The 15,113-nt window shown below is 30.6% G+C and overlaps 1 protein-coding gene and 1 non-coding gene across 2 annotated transcripts in view; both read right to left on the bottom strand.

Moving 5' to 3' along the window:
• The window catches only part of LOC110996284 (kinesin-like protein CG14535), a 194,721-nt gene extending 190,986 nt beyond the window's left edge, over positions 1-3,735 (bottom strand). Inside the window, exon 1 of the mRNA XM_045629420.1 lies at positions 3,674-3,735. The gene's annotated coding sequence lies outside the window, so the exon portion shown is untranslated. The remainder of the gene's footprint in view (positions 1-3,673) is intronic.
• Positions 3,736-14,781: 11,046 nt separating this feature from the next.
• Trnal-cag lies at positions 14,782-14,865 on the bottom strand. Its single transcript has one exon. It is a non-coding gene; the product is annotated as a tRNA-Leu (tRNA).
• Between the last annotated feature and the right edge of the window lie 248 nt (positions 14,866-15,113).

Here is a 15,113-nt window from a genome sequence, read left to right as displayed (position 1 = left end):
ATTAACGAGTTAATTGTTATGAAATTAATTTTGATTACTGGTTTAAATGCACATGAATTTGCACTTCTCGAAGCTACTAAATATAGGTAACAATTCTTTGTCTATATGAAAGTAGGTGTATGAAACGACTTTCCTCGTGATTTCATGGTCGAATATTTTCTACACGGTTCCATGTAATTTTCATCGCTTACAAACGATTAAGAACATTTATTTTTGAATATGAGAAATACTAAAACAATTGCATACCCTTCCGTAATGGCTAAACAGATTTTCACGAGTCATTAGAGGAAAATAGGGAGTCACATTATTCTCACATTATTAGCTTGCAGTGATTCAGCATACTGTGGCGCCGGGAAAATGCATCTAAGTATTGTTGTAGGTTTTGAAGTCTAGTTATCATAAAAGCTGTACTGTAAATACTGATTCCGGTCATGTATACAATTATAGGAAAAAATTAAACGGACTTCTTGGAACAATTATGTTTCTTAAGTTTCTAGGAACAAGGCCAACCCATGAGGTTATTATTTAAAAATTATGTAAATACTCCTTTCTATGGTAATGAGATACAAATAATATGCTGCTTTTAAGTTTAAGTTTTAAATTAAATAATTTAAAACTTAAACTTAAAAATTTATTATTTACATAAGTATATAAATGTGACGTTCTCTTTAATGGGACTGCAAATTGCTTGTTATACGTACTTACATGGTAAGGTAACGTACGGACCTTAAGATTACTAAATTAGTAACCATGAGTTACTAATTACACTCACCTATACTCCAATTGGAGGCTAAGAAAGCTACACAAAACTGTGCTTTCTAAATAGAGTTATGGCAATCAATTTCTTAATTCATTTGGACAAGTTTCAAGTTCAGATAATAAATATTTATATTTCAAGATTAATATTGAATACTGAATAATTTCTGAATTTAATATGTCAATCAAACGAATCAACGGCTGGCAGTTAGTACCCACACTTCGACACATCTGTGGATATGAACCATAACCTTATTCATTAAAGAGCCTTTCAACACACCTCATGCGCAAACCGAAGGGATTTGATGAGTAATCCCTGTAAATCTTCATTCTACTAAGAGCTGATAAATTTAAATTATATGCATTATAAAATACTCAAAAATTAGTTATTAATGGACGCGTAGAAATAAGGCTGCATTAGCATATGAAGAAGTATTTATACGGTAGTTTTTAAGGTATCAATCATTCCCCGCCCATGCGTGTAACTACAGTGTCCACAGGACTGACATATCACAGCAGCAGTATTATTTATAAGCACGTAGATGATCAGCCAGGGACACCACAGTGCGTTACAAACATATAAATATAAAACAGTTCTAAAGATGGTTGTTGTGGCTGAAGCATGAAACTTTGGGTTGAAGACGCACTGTGGTGGCTCAACTGTCCCACTTAGGGTTTACGTCTTTAGCTACTAAGAACTTCAGTAGCTTACCGAGACGATATAAAATTTTAGCTCAGCTTAGCTTTTATCAATTTGATTCTAAGAAACTCCTAAATATTAATCAACGCCTGAAAAATCAAAAGTAAAATTGCTATAAATGTCGTTGAAACAATTTAGTCATATCTTGGTCTATTTTCGTGTCGTTTTGAATAATTTCATCCGACGCCTGATTGTAATGAACTTTGCAGTTAATTTACTGTGAATTGCCCTTTTCAAAGAAGTCATAAATTCATGTTTAAATTGGCTTTATGAAGAATTTGTCTGACAATGACACATTATGTCCGGTTGTTTGATGATTTGCGAACAAGGAAAAATGTATGCCGACGGGTCAAACACGTGTGAATTGAAACTTTTTGTATTCTACACACTTTGTATAACCAACAAATTTAACTGACTCAATTCTTTTAAGTAAAAAAAACTTGATGATAGCATCTAAATAAACCCAAAGCTTAGTAGTAGCTTGTCGGTGAAGCTCTTACAATACCTATTCATGGTAAGGTTGATGTCACTAAACATTAGATTACTATATATTAAAATTGAGTATCGATATCGCTATTGTAAATTATGTTGTAACCACACTGTAATAAGCTAGTTCTTAGAACAACGTTTAGGTCGTTAAATGTGTAATATAAACCTATGTATGTGAATATAACCTAAACGTATAATAAACCTATGTATAAAAAAATTTAGTTTATAAGAGGACCCGATCGATTATTTATTAATTTTTAAACATGAATGATAAATGTTAAATTCAACATTATTCTAAACATATCTAAACAGCCCCTCTTCGTAAGTTTTTGCGTGTAAGATTGCCCCACCCTCGAACAAATAATATTTATCTTATACGCAAATACTCGATAACTATGTTTGTATTCCATCTAATTTAATCTGTTTACACAGTAGTTCTGGCTTTAACATTATTGATAACATTAAGCCTGCTAAATAAATACGTTTTTAGAAATAATAGAAATACTCTGGCAAGACTCTTTAAGGGCCTAGGATTGCTATATACATTTCCTTGACATTTTTTTTCACAAGGAGATCGGGCTTTTGTCACAAGATGTCAACTTCAATCAAGATAACATTATATATTGATTTGTTCCAATATGTTTATCACTCATTTAAAAATTTCTATTTAACGAAAAATATCTTAATAGGGTAGTATTTGGAAGTCGGAATATGAATGAATTATGCATTAATTTATTTATCAATTCGTTAGACAAGATTGTTATGGTTCAAAATTCATTATCATTTTATTGAATGTTCATCAAGGCAAGTTTTAAATTATTTTTTAAGGAAAACGTATATATTTAATAATTCTGTGCATTGATATTGTATTACCAAAAGAATTAAATGTATTAAACAATAAATAATTTATATATATACGGACAGGTATGAAGCAGTATTACTTTCTGTCTATGTTCGCATATAACACTGGCTCGTACTCGTCATTCAAATTTAGAATTCAATAATATAGGTTTCTTTATAAGTAATATAGTTTAGGAGCCCTCGCAAACTCGAAACGTTTTTATCTTTAGAGACTTTAAATGACTGGGGTGAGTTTTAAGTGTCAGACAGAAGGCTGATCACCTTATTGTCTATAAAATAACCATGATCAAAGAAACGCTGCATCTGAGGCCAAGACCTATTAAGGGTTGGATTATTACTATTATTATTACGGGCATAAAGATCATATTATGATAACTGCGGATCTTGCATCGAATCACATACACATGATATGCAAAATGGCATACAGAAACCAGTTTATATTGTGAATATGTGAGACTTTATCATCAACGCGATACTGACTTTATATAATGTTTTAGTCATAGGTCACATGGAGTGTAATGGTGTGGGCCACATATGTCACAAACAGTATCGTGTTAAAGCGAATATAATATAAATTTACCTTTTACTTATATAAATTCTCCGGGTTTCAAATAAGAATCTAAGCAACTGTTGGAACTTTGTCGTGGCGCCACTCACGCGAGCGATACTTGTAATTAATAAGGTTATTTGTTGCTTGTTTGATTATTAGTTGTCAGATATTATATAAACGCATTTTGAATTGTGCAATTATCCTGTGTATGTATAATAGTGTAGTTCTATCGCATTGGTTTATTGTAAAGGTATAATAATTATGGGGAAAATAAAATTTTTTGAAACTCTAAGTAGTTAATATAAGAATATTCTTACCACATTAAGCGCTTCAATTTCGTGAGGACTCAACTTGTATGATGAGTCTGAACCGACCAAGCGAGGTGTTGTTCTGAAACAGATAGAAAACCTTCTTTACAATAATGAAGCGTAAATTATTTTATTATTATTTATTTCTAAGTTATAGAAAACAATTACTTAAAATAAAATCATGGTCCTGCCTCCGTGGGTTAAGAAAACTGTGTTGCGGGTGAGGTGTACCCAACAAACCACCAAACATAAAATTTGAATAATACAAAACTAAAGCCCAATATATAATGTATATTAAGATATAGTCAACATAAACCTAAGAAATTATCATATAAAAATAACATTAAAACTTAAAAGTGGAACTTTTTACATACTATAAAAAATTTCGATTAAAATAAGATATTTTATTAGAATAATAAATGTTCTAGTAAAGAATTACCATTATAAGACTTAGTTAATGTTTAGCAACAATTGTATGCAATTGTAATATCATCCAAATACAATAACATTAAAACTATTCTAGAGAAACTTTAATAAATTCAACCACACATATTGGCTGGGACTGTTTAATAATCAACATTTATTAAACGTAGCCAAGTTAACTTTGAAAGTAGTTCTGGCTTATAACTTGGAGCCAAACTGTTATCGGGTATTGTACTTATTAATATTTATTTAGATTTTTAGTCCTTTAAAGTATTCAATTCCTAATTACATGCAACTACGTTACGTATGTTTTATTTTATAATTTGTGGCAAAACAGGTGAGCTATATTCAAATTTGGAAAATGTCATGTCACAATAAAATGCACACATTGATAACCATACTTGGTAATCCACTTATTTTCCTTAATTGCAATTAAAAGCATTATGCTTTTTGAATAGCAAAGTGTTAAGCATAAAAATAGTTTTACAGCGACAGTCTTTTATGAAAAAAGTTAGCAATACAGCCATACAGAACAGGTAAGACAAATACGCTCATTTCCGCGCTACCTCCACCCAAACGTTTCGTCGACAAATTATACCAACGGAGACCTATTCTGGCAAATTGAGTAATTAGCTTTCGCTGGGTAAAATCAAAATTTTCTTATTAACACACAATCAAATAATCATTTTTCATTCAATTTCTCTGAAGTTTGATCGTATCCAGATGTTTTAGGGACGATACCGTTTTTTATAGTTTTGTTTGTATGTTAATTTTGACATGTGTTTGTCCTAATTTTGTGGTCCAAATAAAAAAAAGTTTTTCTTAAGTTATAAATTGTCTGGTCAGATACTTCAGGTATGAATTAGTTTTGGATAACAAATGTCTTATATAAATAAGACATTTATTATATATAAATAAATAACTTATGTGTGGAGTTTCTTGCCCATTCTTCTCCACACGAAACTACCTTTTGGAAGGGGCAACTAGGATAGAATAGAATCATCTTTATCTGGGAGTCTATAGTCCTGTCAAATTAGATTAAACATAGGAGGAAGGTACAAAAATTAACACCTTACAGCTGGTAGGATTGTTCTTGACCATTATAAATTAAGTTTTTAAAAGTGGTTATCGACAATTTATTAATATACATATGTATGTATATATGACCCAGAATAGTGTTTTCAACAATTCCTATCTTTACGTGGGATGTCAAATATTAGCAGCATTTTTATTATGTTCTATAATGATGTGTGTGATAATAAAAATGTCACTATTATAAATGAAATGGGAAAATAAATTGCATGGGTAACAAATAAAGGTAGATTAACTCAAAAAGGAATTAATTAACAATTGTTGATTAAAACAACGTTCACTTAACTTAACCCAGAATAATCCCGCTAAGCCTCTAAATGTGAATTACAGAAGTTTTACGTCGCGACTCACGTCTTATTTATGACAGGTTTGCGGTGGAAATCGTACAATTCTTTTAGTTCAATTTATTTTGAATATGTTACCTGTGCCCTGTAATTACATCAATAGTGATAATAAAATAATATTACATTCTTGAAATAAGACGACATAATATAACAATAATAAACTTTATTTACAAAATACGGTTGTGATAAAATAGATCTAAAGCTAGGTGCCACACTAGCCCACTGTGTCGTGGGAGACTAGATTTCAGTTCTTCCGTATCCAACAAAATATAAGTTATATATTAATATATTTTTATGAGAAGGTCGACCTATGGTTAATGTAATAAAATAAAATAAATTAGGGGCAATGAAATATTTATGAAACAGTTCCAAGTTATAGAACATAATAAAAATTCAAAGTATCAACTATCACCTTACATCATCAGGGCATCCTGAGTCCTGACCGTTTGCCCTGATATATCTTTTCTTATTAAAGATTTACCTCACATTTATCAAAGCTTGGTTTTTAGTACTCATACAAAATACTATACTTAGAGATTACGATTACGATGTAAACCGAGGTAAATTACAGTATCTCTCTTTACGCTTGAACTTCTAAATTCTAGACAGCATAGTAATGAAATTTAATAGTTTTAGAATATATGTTGCCTTGTTGAAGTCGCAATCTTCCGGCTGACTTTTGATCCAGCTGATTTCCAGTTTAAGGGCATTATAGGCGATATACAACATCACAAAAATAATTGTTGAACATTTCATGTGATGGTCAACAGTTTAGGATCGATCTAAAATATTGCGTCTTTATTTTTCATAAACAGAATACAGCCGAAAGTATAAAGGCCGAAATTAGTCAAATATTATGATACATTTTATTTTAATAATATTATAAAATAACACGATATAGAAGAAACAATAGTATGAGGCATACCTTTAGAAATACGGGGATATACATATATACGGATTACAATGTCTAAATACTAAAAAAACACTTTTCAGATGTGGTATTTTCTTTAAAATAAATATTGAAAAAAAGTAAAATAATTCTTTATTATTATATTATAATAAGTTTGCAATTTTTGTTACATAAGATTTTTATTTGCGTACTTGTCACAATGAAGCTCATTTTATTTTTCGGGTGCTTTCAGTCTCATCACATTCCCCTTTTCTATAATAATGTAGACGATGGAAGTCACCTTTGGAGTAGAGAATCTTGCGCCTTGGCGTACAACTGCACAGAGGACAAATACAGAGACAGAATTGGCGCCAGTCTCTCATCAACTGGTGCTTTCATACAACGGATACATACTGCGAGAAAATATTGCAGGCGTGAATGGTACACTGTCGCAGCGATTAAAAAATTAAAATTTACTTTAGATTTCTATTTATCCATATTTAATTAATACTATTACTAGGATAAGAATATTGTTAATACGTTATATTTGTATAGTATGAATTTATAATAAAATGCGTGACTAACAGAGGTTTTAGAGCGCTGTGAGCTACAGAGGCGGTCTCGCATACATCATATATTATATTGACTTTTGGTAAGCCCTTTTATTGTTCTGATAACTTAACCCGTTGACCCGACGTAAAATTGCAATGGGCAGATCTCATCTCGAAAGGGCGTAGTTATAACCTCATGAGCACGTTATGGGAAATTTGTTAAATGTCATTGTTTTCCATTGGAGTCATCGCGGTTAGTAGGAGGTTGAAATAACAACTATAGATTTAAAACTGCTGACTGGCATCTGGCAATAATGTATTTAAAATTGATTTTTGTTTATGATAACCGAACTGAGCACCCAAGTTTTATATATACGTTGAATAACTTATATATGGTATTGTTTTTTATTAACATAGCTTTTACACATTTAAAGAGAAACACTTTTTAACGGATTGAAGTTATGTATTATTGTAAACTTATAAATATTTAAACATAATCTCTTATATATACATTATTAAATTTAACCGACATTTCGCGTGCTTTACAGCGTGCGTGGTTACGGTGACGCGTTTTTCTTTAAACTAATATACTAATATGTTTAAGAGTCTTACATAAAGTTTAAATACTGTGAGGTCGACATCTATTTAAATTAAAACGTAACTAAATACCTCATTATAAAAATTAAGTTTTGAGCAGAAACAGTCGGAAACTCTGCATCTGTACAATTACTTAATTAAAAACATTTGCTTTGATGAATTTAGAGAAAGCTTTAAAATTACATGTAATCTGACAAAATGTTATTTTTCCAAAATAATTGACACTTCAAAGACAGGGGTTGGAGGCTAAGAGCCATTCTTATTTGCAATAACATACAAATATTTAAAAACCTAATAATAGTTTTAATAATATACATGCCATAATAAGTTTCTATGTTACTATAACAAAACTAAAAAAACATGTATCAACTGAACTGAGATAAACTTGAAATATGTTTGATAAAATAACTTTTTACATTTGTGACTATATTTAAAGAAATATTTAATTTCAAAAAGTAACAAAAGTTCACTCCACGCGTATTAATTTAAATGATTAATAATAATAATAATTTATTTTTCTCCCATATATTATTTACAACAATAAATAAGATTACAGTTAAGACGGTATTGGAAGACTGGTTTCCAAACTAGGTAAGAAGAACCAGTGATACCAAGCTTCCATTTCATAGCAAAGTCATATTCAGCAGTAACAAAAAGTACATACATAAAATGGGTAGGCAGACAAATTTAACGTTTTATTGGATTATTTTGTTCCAAAGCTAGCGAAATGAATCAATTCTTGTCAACGACACGAAAACATTTGTTTTAATTGCTTGAAAATTGTTTTGAACAGAATCCATGTCAGGAATTATCTGTCATATAAATAAAACATCGCCAGCTCTTAGTCTATACGTAAATTACGAAAATAACTAGAGAGCATCTGTCACAATATTTCTTAGTTATGTTTGTCTGTTTGTGATTGTTCGTCAGCCACGGGGGTGACGCTGCACTTAGCAAATGAAGAATTAAATGTAATATTCACCTACAGTAGGGCTAAGAAAAGCACCGAAAGGAGACATAAGACAGACATTTTGCACCGACTCCAAAATACGGAAGGAACGGATATCAACTCGTGTAGATTTTAAACACTAGAAGTTAATGTTGTAAGGGCTCAGACAAACATATCTGAACCGAGGTGTATACTATATATATATATATATATATATATATATATATATATATATGTATATATATATTCGTAAATGTTTAAATCTTATTGTATATATTATGTATTTCGTCTTTGGCTAAGTATATCTTTAGTATAGTTCTTTATTGGTATAATATGTAATTTAAGTTAGCTGTGGGAGTACGAAATAAATACATTCCCCCAATAGTAACAGAGTAATTAGTAATTATAATAGTAATCCAATAAATATGATTTTAGCTACTTTGATTAAATCAATCGATATAACGAATTTATTAACTTAGAACCGCTAAATCCGTCCAAATCCCGAAATATCCATAATTGAATACATTCAACAAATCGGGGCCTATCGGTTAACCATTCATCCTGACCTTTTCATTGATTACATAGGATTTTATATAACATCACGCGGCATGATTTAACATTACCCAAACATCACTTAAAACGCTTGGATCTCGTTTCAAGTTGTGGTAACAATAGTTTGGTTAAAACTAGAGCTAGTTGTTAATGAAAATAGGTTTAAGTAATAACTAGATTTTTTTACAATATATTTCTAATTTACTACAAATAGACTGTAAATAAGACCAATACATATTCGTTATGTTTTAAAAACACTAAACTATAAAACATAATTTATCCTTGTAACGCGTATTGTAGTAATTATTAGGTTTTAATACCTTTGACCTTCATGTGTGATAAAAGTTTGTAATTGTTACGACATATGAACTGACTGATTCTAATTGAAAACTGTTGAAGGCAAACTTAATAACAACATTTAAATATTAGGTCGGAAACGCACTCGCAAATCCTTTGCATTAATGGAGCCAAGAGGAGAGGAAAATAGATTTATACTACGAAAAGTATAAACATTATAAAACCATAACAATTATACATATTCAAAATATACTTGTGGCGCATCACTATTAATTTATTTTCATTCTACGTCTCAAAATATCTGTCTCCCACAATATTTCCAATTTCGCTGCCTCAGATTCGATTGTCTTTATCGGTGTGAATATATCTAAATTGGGCACAGTATAGTCGCTTGAGTGCTGTGTTAGCCCAGTGGTAGTATGTCACTGGAACGAAGAGTTTGTTCATTTGAACTATGGCTATTAATTAAAACATTCAAATTAAAAATCATACATACACGGCCAGCCAGTGCTGATATTTTCTAAATGATATAGTTAAAAGACACGAAAGAAATTCCTAAAGCTAACTAATATAATTATTATCGAATTTACCAAAGATAATTTAAATTTTTTTACGGAAAAGTTAAGAATGTTGGAGTTTTCGCTCCAAATCGCGTCTAAAATAATTGCAGCAAGTTCAGGGGAATTCCGTGCGAGCTTCCTCTGATCATGAAGATAAAAGGAATTTTAGCATTCCTCTATCCACTTTTGTTATTACAACTTTTCAATTTTCTTTGATCTGGTCTGTAAAATATAAAAAGTAATAGCTCCGAAAAATAATCTAAGTTACAAACAATTATTTAAACAGCACAAAAATATTAATCGTAGAAAGAATCGCTCAGTCCTAAAAACTTACAAAAATATATTTTTACTAGTGCGTATTACTTGAAATATGCTTTATATTCCAAATATACTTAATTTCGTCGTACAAGTAAAAAACGTGAGTTTGACATAACGGCCCTCTAGCGTACGAAAGATCATGCTGGGGCGAAGCAGTCGAGTCAAACGGTTTGAAATGGAATACAAAGGGCAGTTCTACTAAATACGTCGCCAGGTGTCACTGTTCTCAAAATAATTTATAAATATACTAATTCAGTTTTTGTTTAATTATATTTATTAAATTTACCTGAAAAATAAAAATATATAAATGTGTAACAAAAGTTTTCAACGCCGTTAAAATATTTTTATGCGCGCCCTCTAGCAAAGACGTACCGAAGCTCTTGCTATTTAAAAACAATTGTGAATTTCAATGATAAAATTTACAGAAAATAATATATAGATAACTCTTCCTTAAAATCACAAATACAGCCTTTATTATTTTTATTAATTCCAATTGTGTAAAAAAAAGTATAGACATTGGTATCCTAGTGAGAGCGATTTATTTAACGCCGGTGAGGTTCTCAGTTTTGGCGCCATTTCCACGTAGTGAACAAGGTATTTAGTATACATATATTTCAATATTATGTATGTAATTTTATATAAAACATTCAAAATTTTGATCATTAGGTGTACCTATGTAATTTAGATCTACCCTTTACTTTAGATGCAAGTGGTCAAATTTATAAAATTACATTTTTAGTACTTATATTTGTTGACAATTTAAAAATACCATTTTATTAATAAAGTATGAATGTACGGAAACTAAATTAATAAAACAAAATATTGTGTAATAAAAATATAATGGATATCATCTGACTTTACAAAAATAACCAAAGGAGCCCACTGTTTTGTGTCCAACTCTTAATTGAAAAGTAAAAATTTATTAAAATTATATGTTACAAAAAAATCGTAATATAGCCACTAGGAATCATTCCATTGCATTTTTCTGCCCCAACGCGGGGGACCCTGAGACAAAATCACTAGGGCTTTGAAATTAGGTACAAAACCACCCTCAAACATTTTCACCACAAGGGTAGTAGTCATTTATCCGCAATTTTACTACAAGGGTCGATGGATAATGGATACATTACTATTTTATTATTGAGGGGTTATTTCGGTAACTATTTCAAAATGAGAACATAGCTAAAAGTATTTATGATTGTGTAAAATAAAATTAAATTTTAAAATGTATCTGTTTCACTTACATAAATTAATCGAACCCCTATCTTCGATTCGATATGTTGTGTTGTGTGTCAGGCAGAAAAGGGTCTGCCCTAGAAGAATAGTCAATGACATCAAAACAGAAAAACCCCATAATAGAGTTATCGGATTCAACACATATTTAAATGTTTTCACAATTGTTGTATATGATCAAGTATGTTGTATATTTGTACAGGATACGCTTTGATCTCGTTCACGCACATGTGCTATTTATTGACAAAATCTGCGCAGTGACACGCAATGTGCGATCAATAAAGTGCGATAAATTATTAATTCAGTGGTAATTATTGATAATTTATTGCTTTTTCCTATTTCTAATGAGCATGCTTATCTCTATGACGAAATAATTTTAACATTAAGATTAGACAGTTTGAGTGGTTAATCTTCTTAGATTGAGTTAGTTAGTATTTATTTACCACTATTTCATTGGTCTCTACTGGCCAAGAGGTGATTATTATGTGCTTTTACTGAACCACTGGAAACGGATCTATGTACTACTTATATACTACCTACTACGTACATACTACCGCAATATTGGCCTTATATTTAATTAAATGTCTTCTTCGTTACTTACGTGGGTAAACGATATTTTTACATTACCCATAGATACGTATACTAAAAAAATAATCTCCAGCTAATACAAACAAGCATTTTCTTTTCGTAAGTATAAAAGATTGACTTCGTTGATAACTAGCTGATAAAATGTTTTTTATTATAAATATTAAAAGAAACATATTATAATATATAATATATATACATACATATTTTTCTTATTAAAGTGCACATAGTCCCCAAGCGGGTAATTAAACAAACATTTATATAATATTCAAAAGGTACTTTAAAATAAATTGAAATAAATCATTTATTTCAGAGATTTTCGTTTTTGTTATTTTAATTCAAGTTACCCATCCCAAATATACTAAATATATTTAAAATCGGTTCTAAACTTAGCATATTCGCAACATTTAAAGATCACTTAACAATATCCTGGACCGATTCGTCGACTATTAACAGTTCAATGTTTCAAAGTGAACAACGGCCCCGTTGATGCATTTACTGTCACAAAATGTCCAGGGAAGTATAATCCTTATGCGGATAGTTATACCGAATATAATCATTTGACTTATACAGCATATTACCGGGTAAGTGTATCTCCTGTTTCCTCAAGACCGATATAGTTCGCATTATCTTCAAAATAACCCTTGTATAAACATACCTAGAATTAATAATGAAACCATTATAAATAGAAATGGGAATTAGAAATTTTCTGTAGCTGTTTTTTCAAAAATAATAAGAACAATGAGCTGTTTATAAATTAGTACACCTGAAATTACATATATTTCTTGTATATATGTAATTATATATACAAGAAATACTTGATAAAGCTAGAACTCACTAGTCTCACTGTAAAATTCACAGCAGACACTGCGCAAATCATGACTCAAATCGAACGCATTCCGATTCCTAACGTTTTTGCCATACAACTCACATGTAACTCAAATTAAACCTCGCCTCTGAATTTCATACTTAGATCCTAAAATCGTCGACACGTGTCACTAAACAAACGAACCATGGAAACTAACAAACTTTTAGACTAATAAAAGGTGTAGCATATAATATAAAAGTCAAAAATCATTTATTCATGTAGATAACACAATGAACGTCAAAAAAGGATTGAACATCGAATGCTTCTAATTTTACATTCACTGCCTGTTCTCCAATCAAGGGCGTAGAACGGAAGAGAAGAACTGGCAATAGACTCTCCGCCACACTTTTTAACCGCCAAGTCTTTGCTTTTACACATCGTTTGTAAGGAGCTGCAAGCATAACACCATGTTTTACAAGCTCTGATTTAAAAATCTATCGGACTTAAAATTGCTTTCGCGTTATAATATCCATTCTATAGTTAACTTCCAGACAATTATACAAAGTAATTTGCAACAGGAACACAACAATAACGCGCGTCCGTAGCTTTGATGCTGCAGCCATGTGGAGTTGCTACCTTGCCCGCGCGTCACTTTAGTCACAGCTTTTAGTGCTATTCGTGGAATATTTGCGTTTTATTTTTATATTGTATAACGCTTAAGTTAACCAATTCGATTTTGTATTTACTATAGCAATGCGTGTGTTTGAGTTCCTGTTACTCCTAGTATACATTAGAGGCGAAGGTTTCATTAATACATTTGTTTTTGAACGACTTGTGTGCTTGTCTGAGTTAACACCGCGCCTTCTACTCATACGAGAAGAGAAAAAAAATATCTTCAGGAAAAATATAATAGAACGGTTTTAGCGAATATAACAGAATAAAGACCTATCTAGATCTAGATTCGGTAATGGGCTGATAAATTATTTAATTAATTACCATCTAAAATTCGCAATATTGGTACGTTTGACAAATTCAAAAAGGCAATAAAGATGCATGTTAGAATGAACATAGTTGACTAAAATTGAGACGGCTAATGACGACGTGTATCTCGCTCGTATATATATTAATAATATTATTGTTCTCATGTAAATATTTGTTTTTGTAATGAAAAATAAAGTTCTTTAAAGATTAAATTTAAAAAAAAACCATTGAAAAGCGCCCATCTGGTACAAATCCGCATTGTTAAGCAAAAAACAAGTGTAACAGTCGCTACGATTAAATTTTCTGTCCCATAAATTAAAATCTCATGATCGGTAAATAATTATATTTACTAATAAAATAACTAAGAATCATAATAATATGGAGTCATTCATCAACTGTAATCTGTACCTACATCTTCTCAAAATTAATCTCTACAATGACAAATTGTTTACAAACCGCTTGACATTAAAAGAAACCGAGAGATAAGATTCAAATTGTTGAAAGATTAATTACAGTTGACTCATCGATAAAATCGACAATGTATGGTCTGTTCATACCGCACGTGAATTCTTTAATGTATAGGGTTTTTGTTGAAGTATTGTCTATTAAAGACTGTATTATCTTTTGACCTACAGTCTTACTCTGTGAAACAGATCTTTCACCCCATTATTGATTGAATCAATAATTGGGGGAATGATTCCTACATTGCTCACGTCATCGAAGAAAAATCTTCAATATTAATTAGTACTTAAAATGATTACTTCTAACTTTATTATATATGTATCACATAGGCAATTGAATGTGAAATTACGTTGTGCAGCGGTTAGCGGACAAGCTTTTTTCCTCTAAAATGTTAAGTATTTTTTCTATTTATTCTGTTTAACATTTTAGTTACTAGATAAGTATGCGGATTGAATAACCAAAACAAAAAGGATATTTGTCAGAAGTGGGATTCGAACCCACGCCCACAGAAGTGGACTGCGACCTGAACGCAGCGCCTTAGACCGCTCGGCCATCCTGACGCTGCAATTACTGTTGAAATAGTTATACAAAACACGAGTTTAATGTGCAATGTATTTAATATTTTTTAATCGTGATTTTTTTTAACACAAAGAGCGTATAAACAGATATATAAACGATAACTTCATATAAACAGAATTAAAAAATGTCTGTTTATTTGATTAAATACTTTATAAACCTTATTGATTTTTTTGATATATTCTAAATACCAAAATAAGACTCTCTTTGTTAATTGCGATCAAAATTTAAA

Source organism: Pieris rapae, chromosome 9 (assembly GCF_905147795.1).
Source record: "Pieris rapae chromosome 9, ilPieRapa1.1, whole genome shotgun sequence".
Classification (NCBI taxonomy): Eukaryota; Metazoa; Arthropoda; class Insecta; order Lepidoptera; family Pieridae; genus Pieris; species Pieris rapae.
This window is presented reverse-complemented; position numbering and strand designations above follow the sequence as displayed.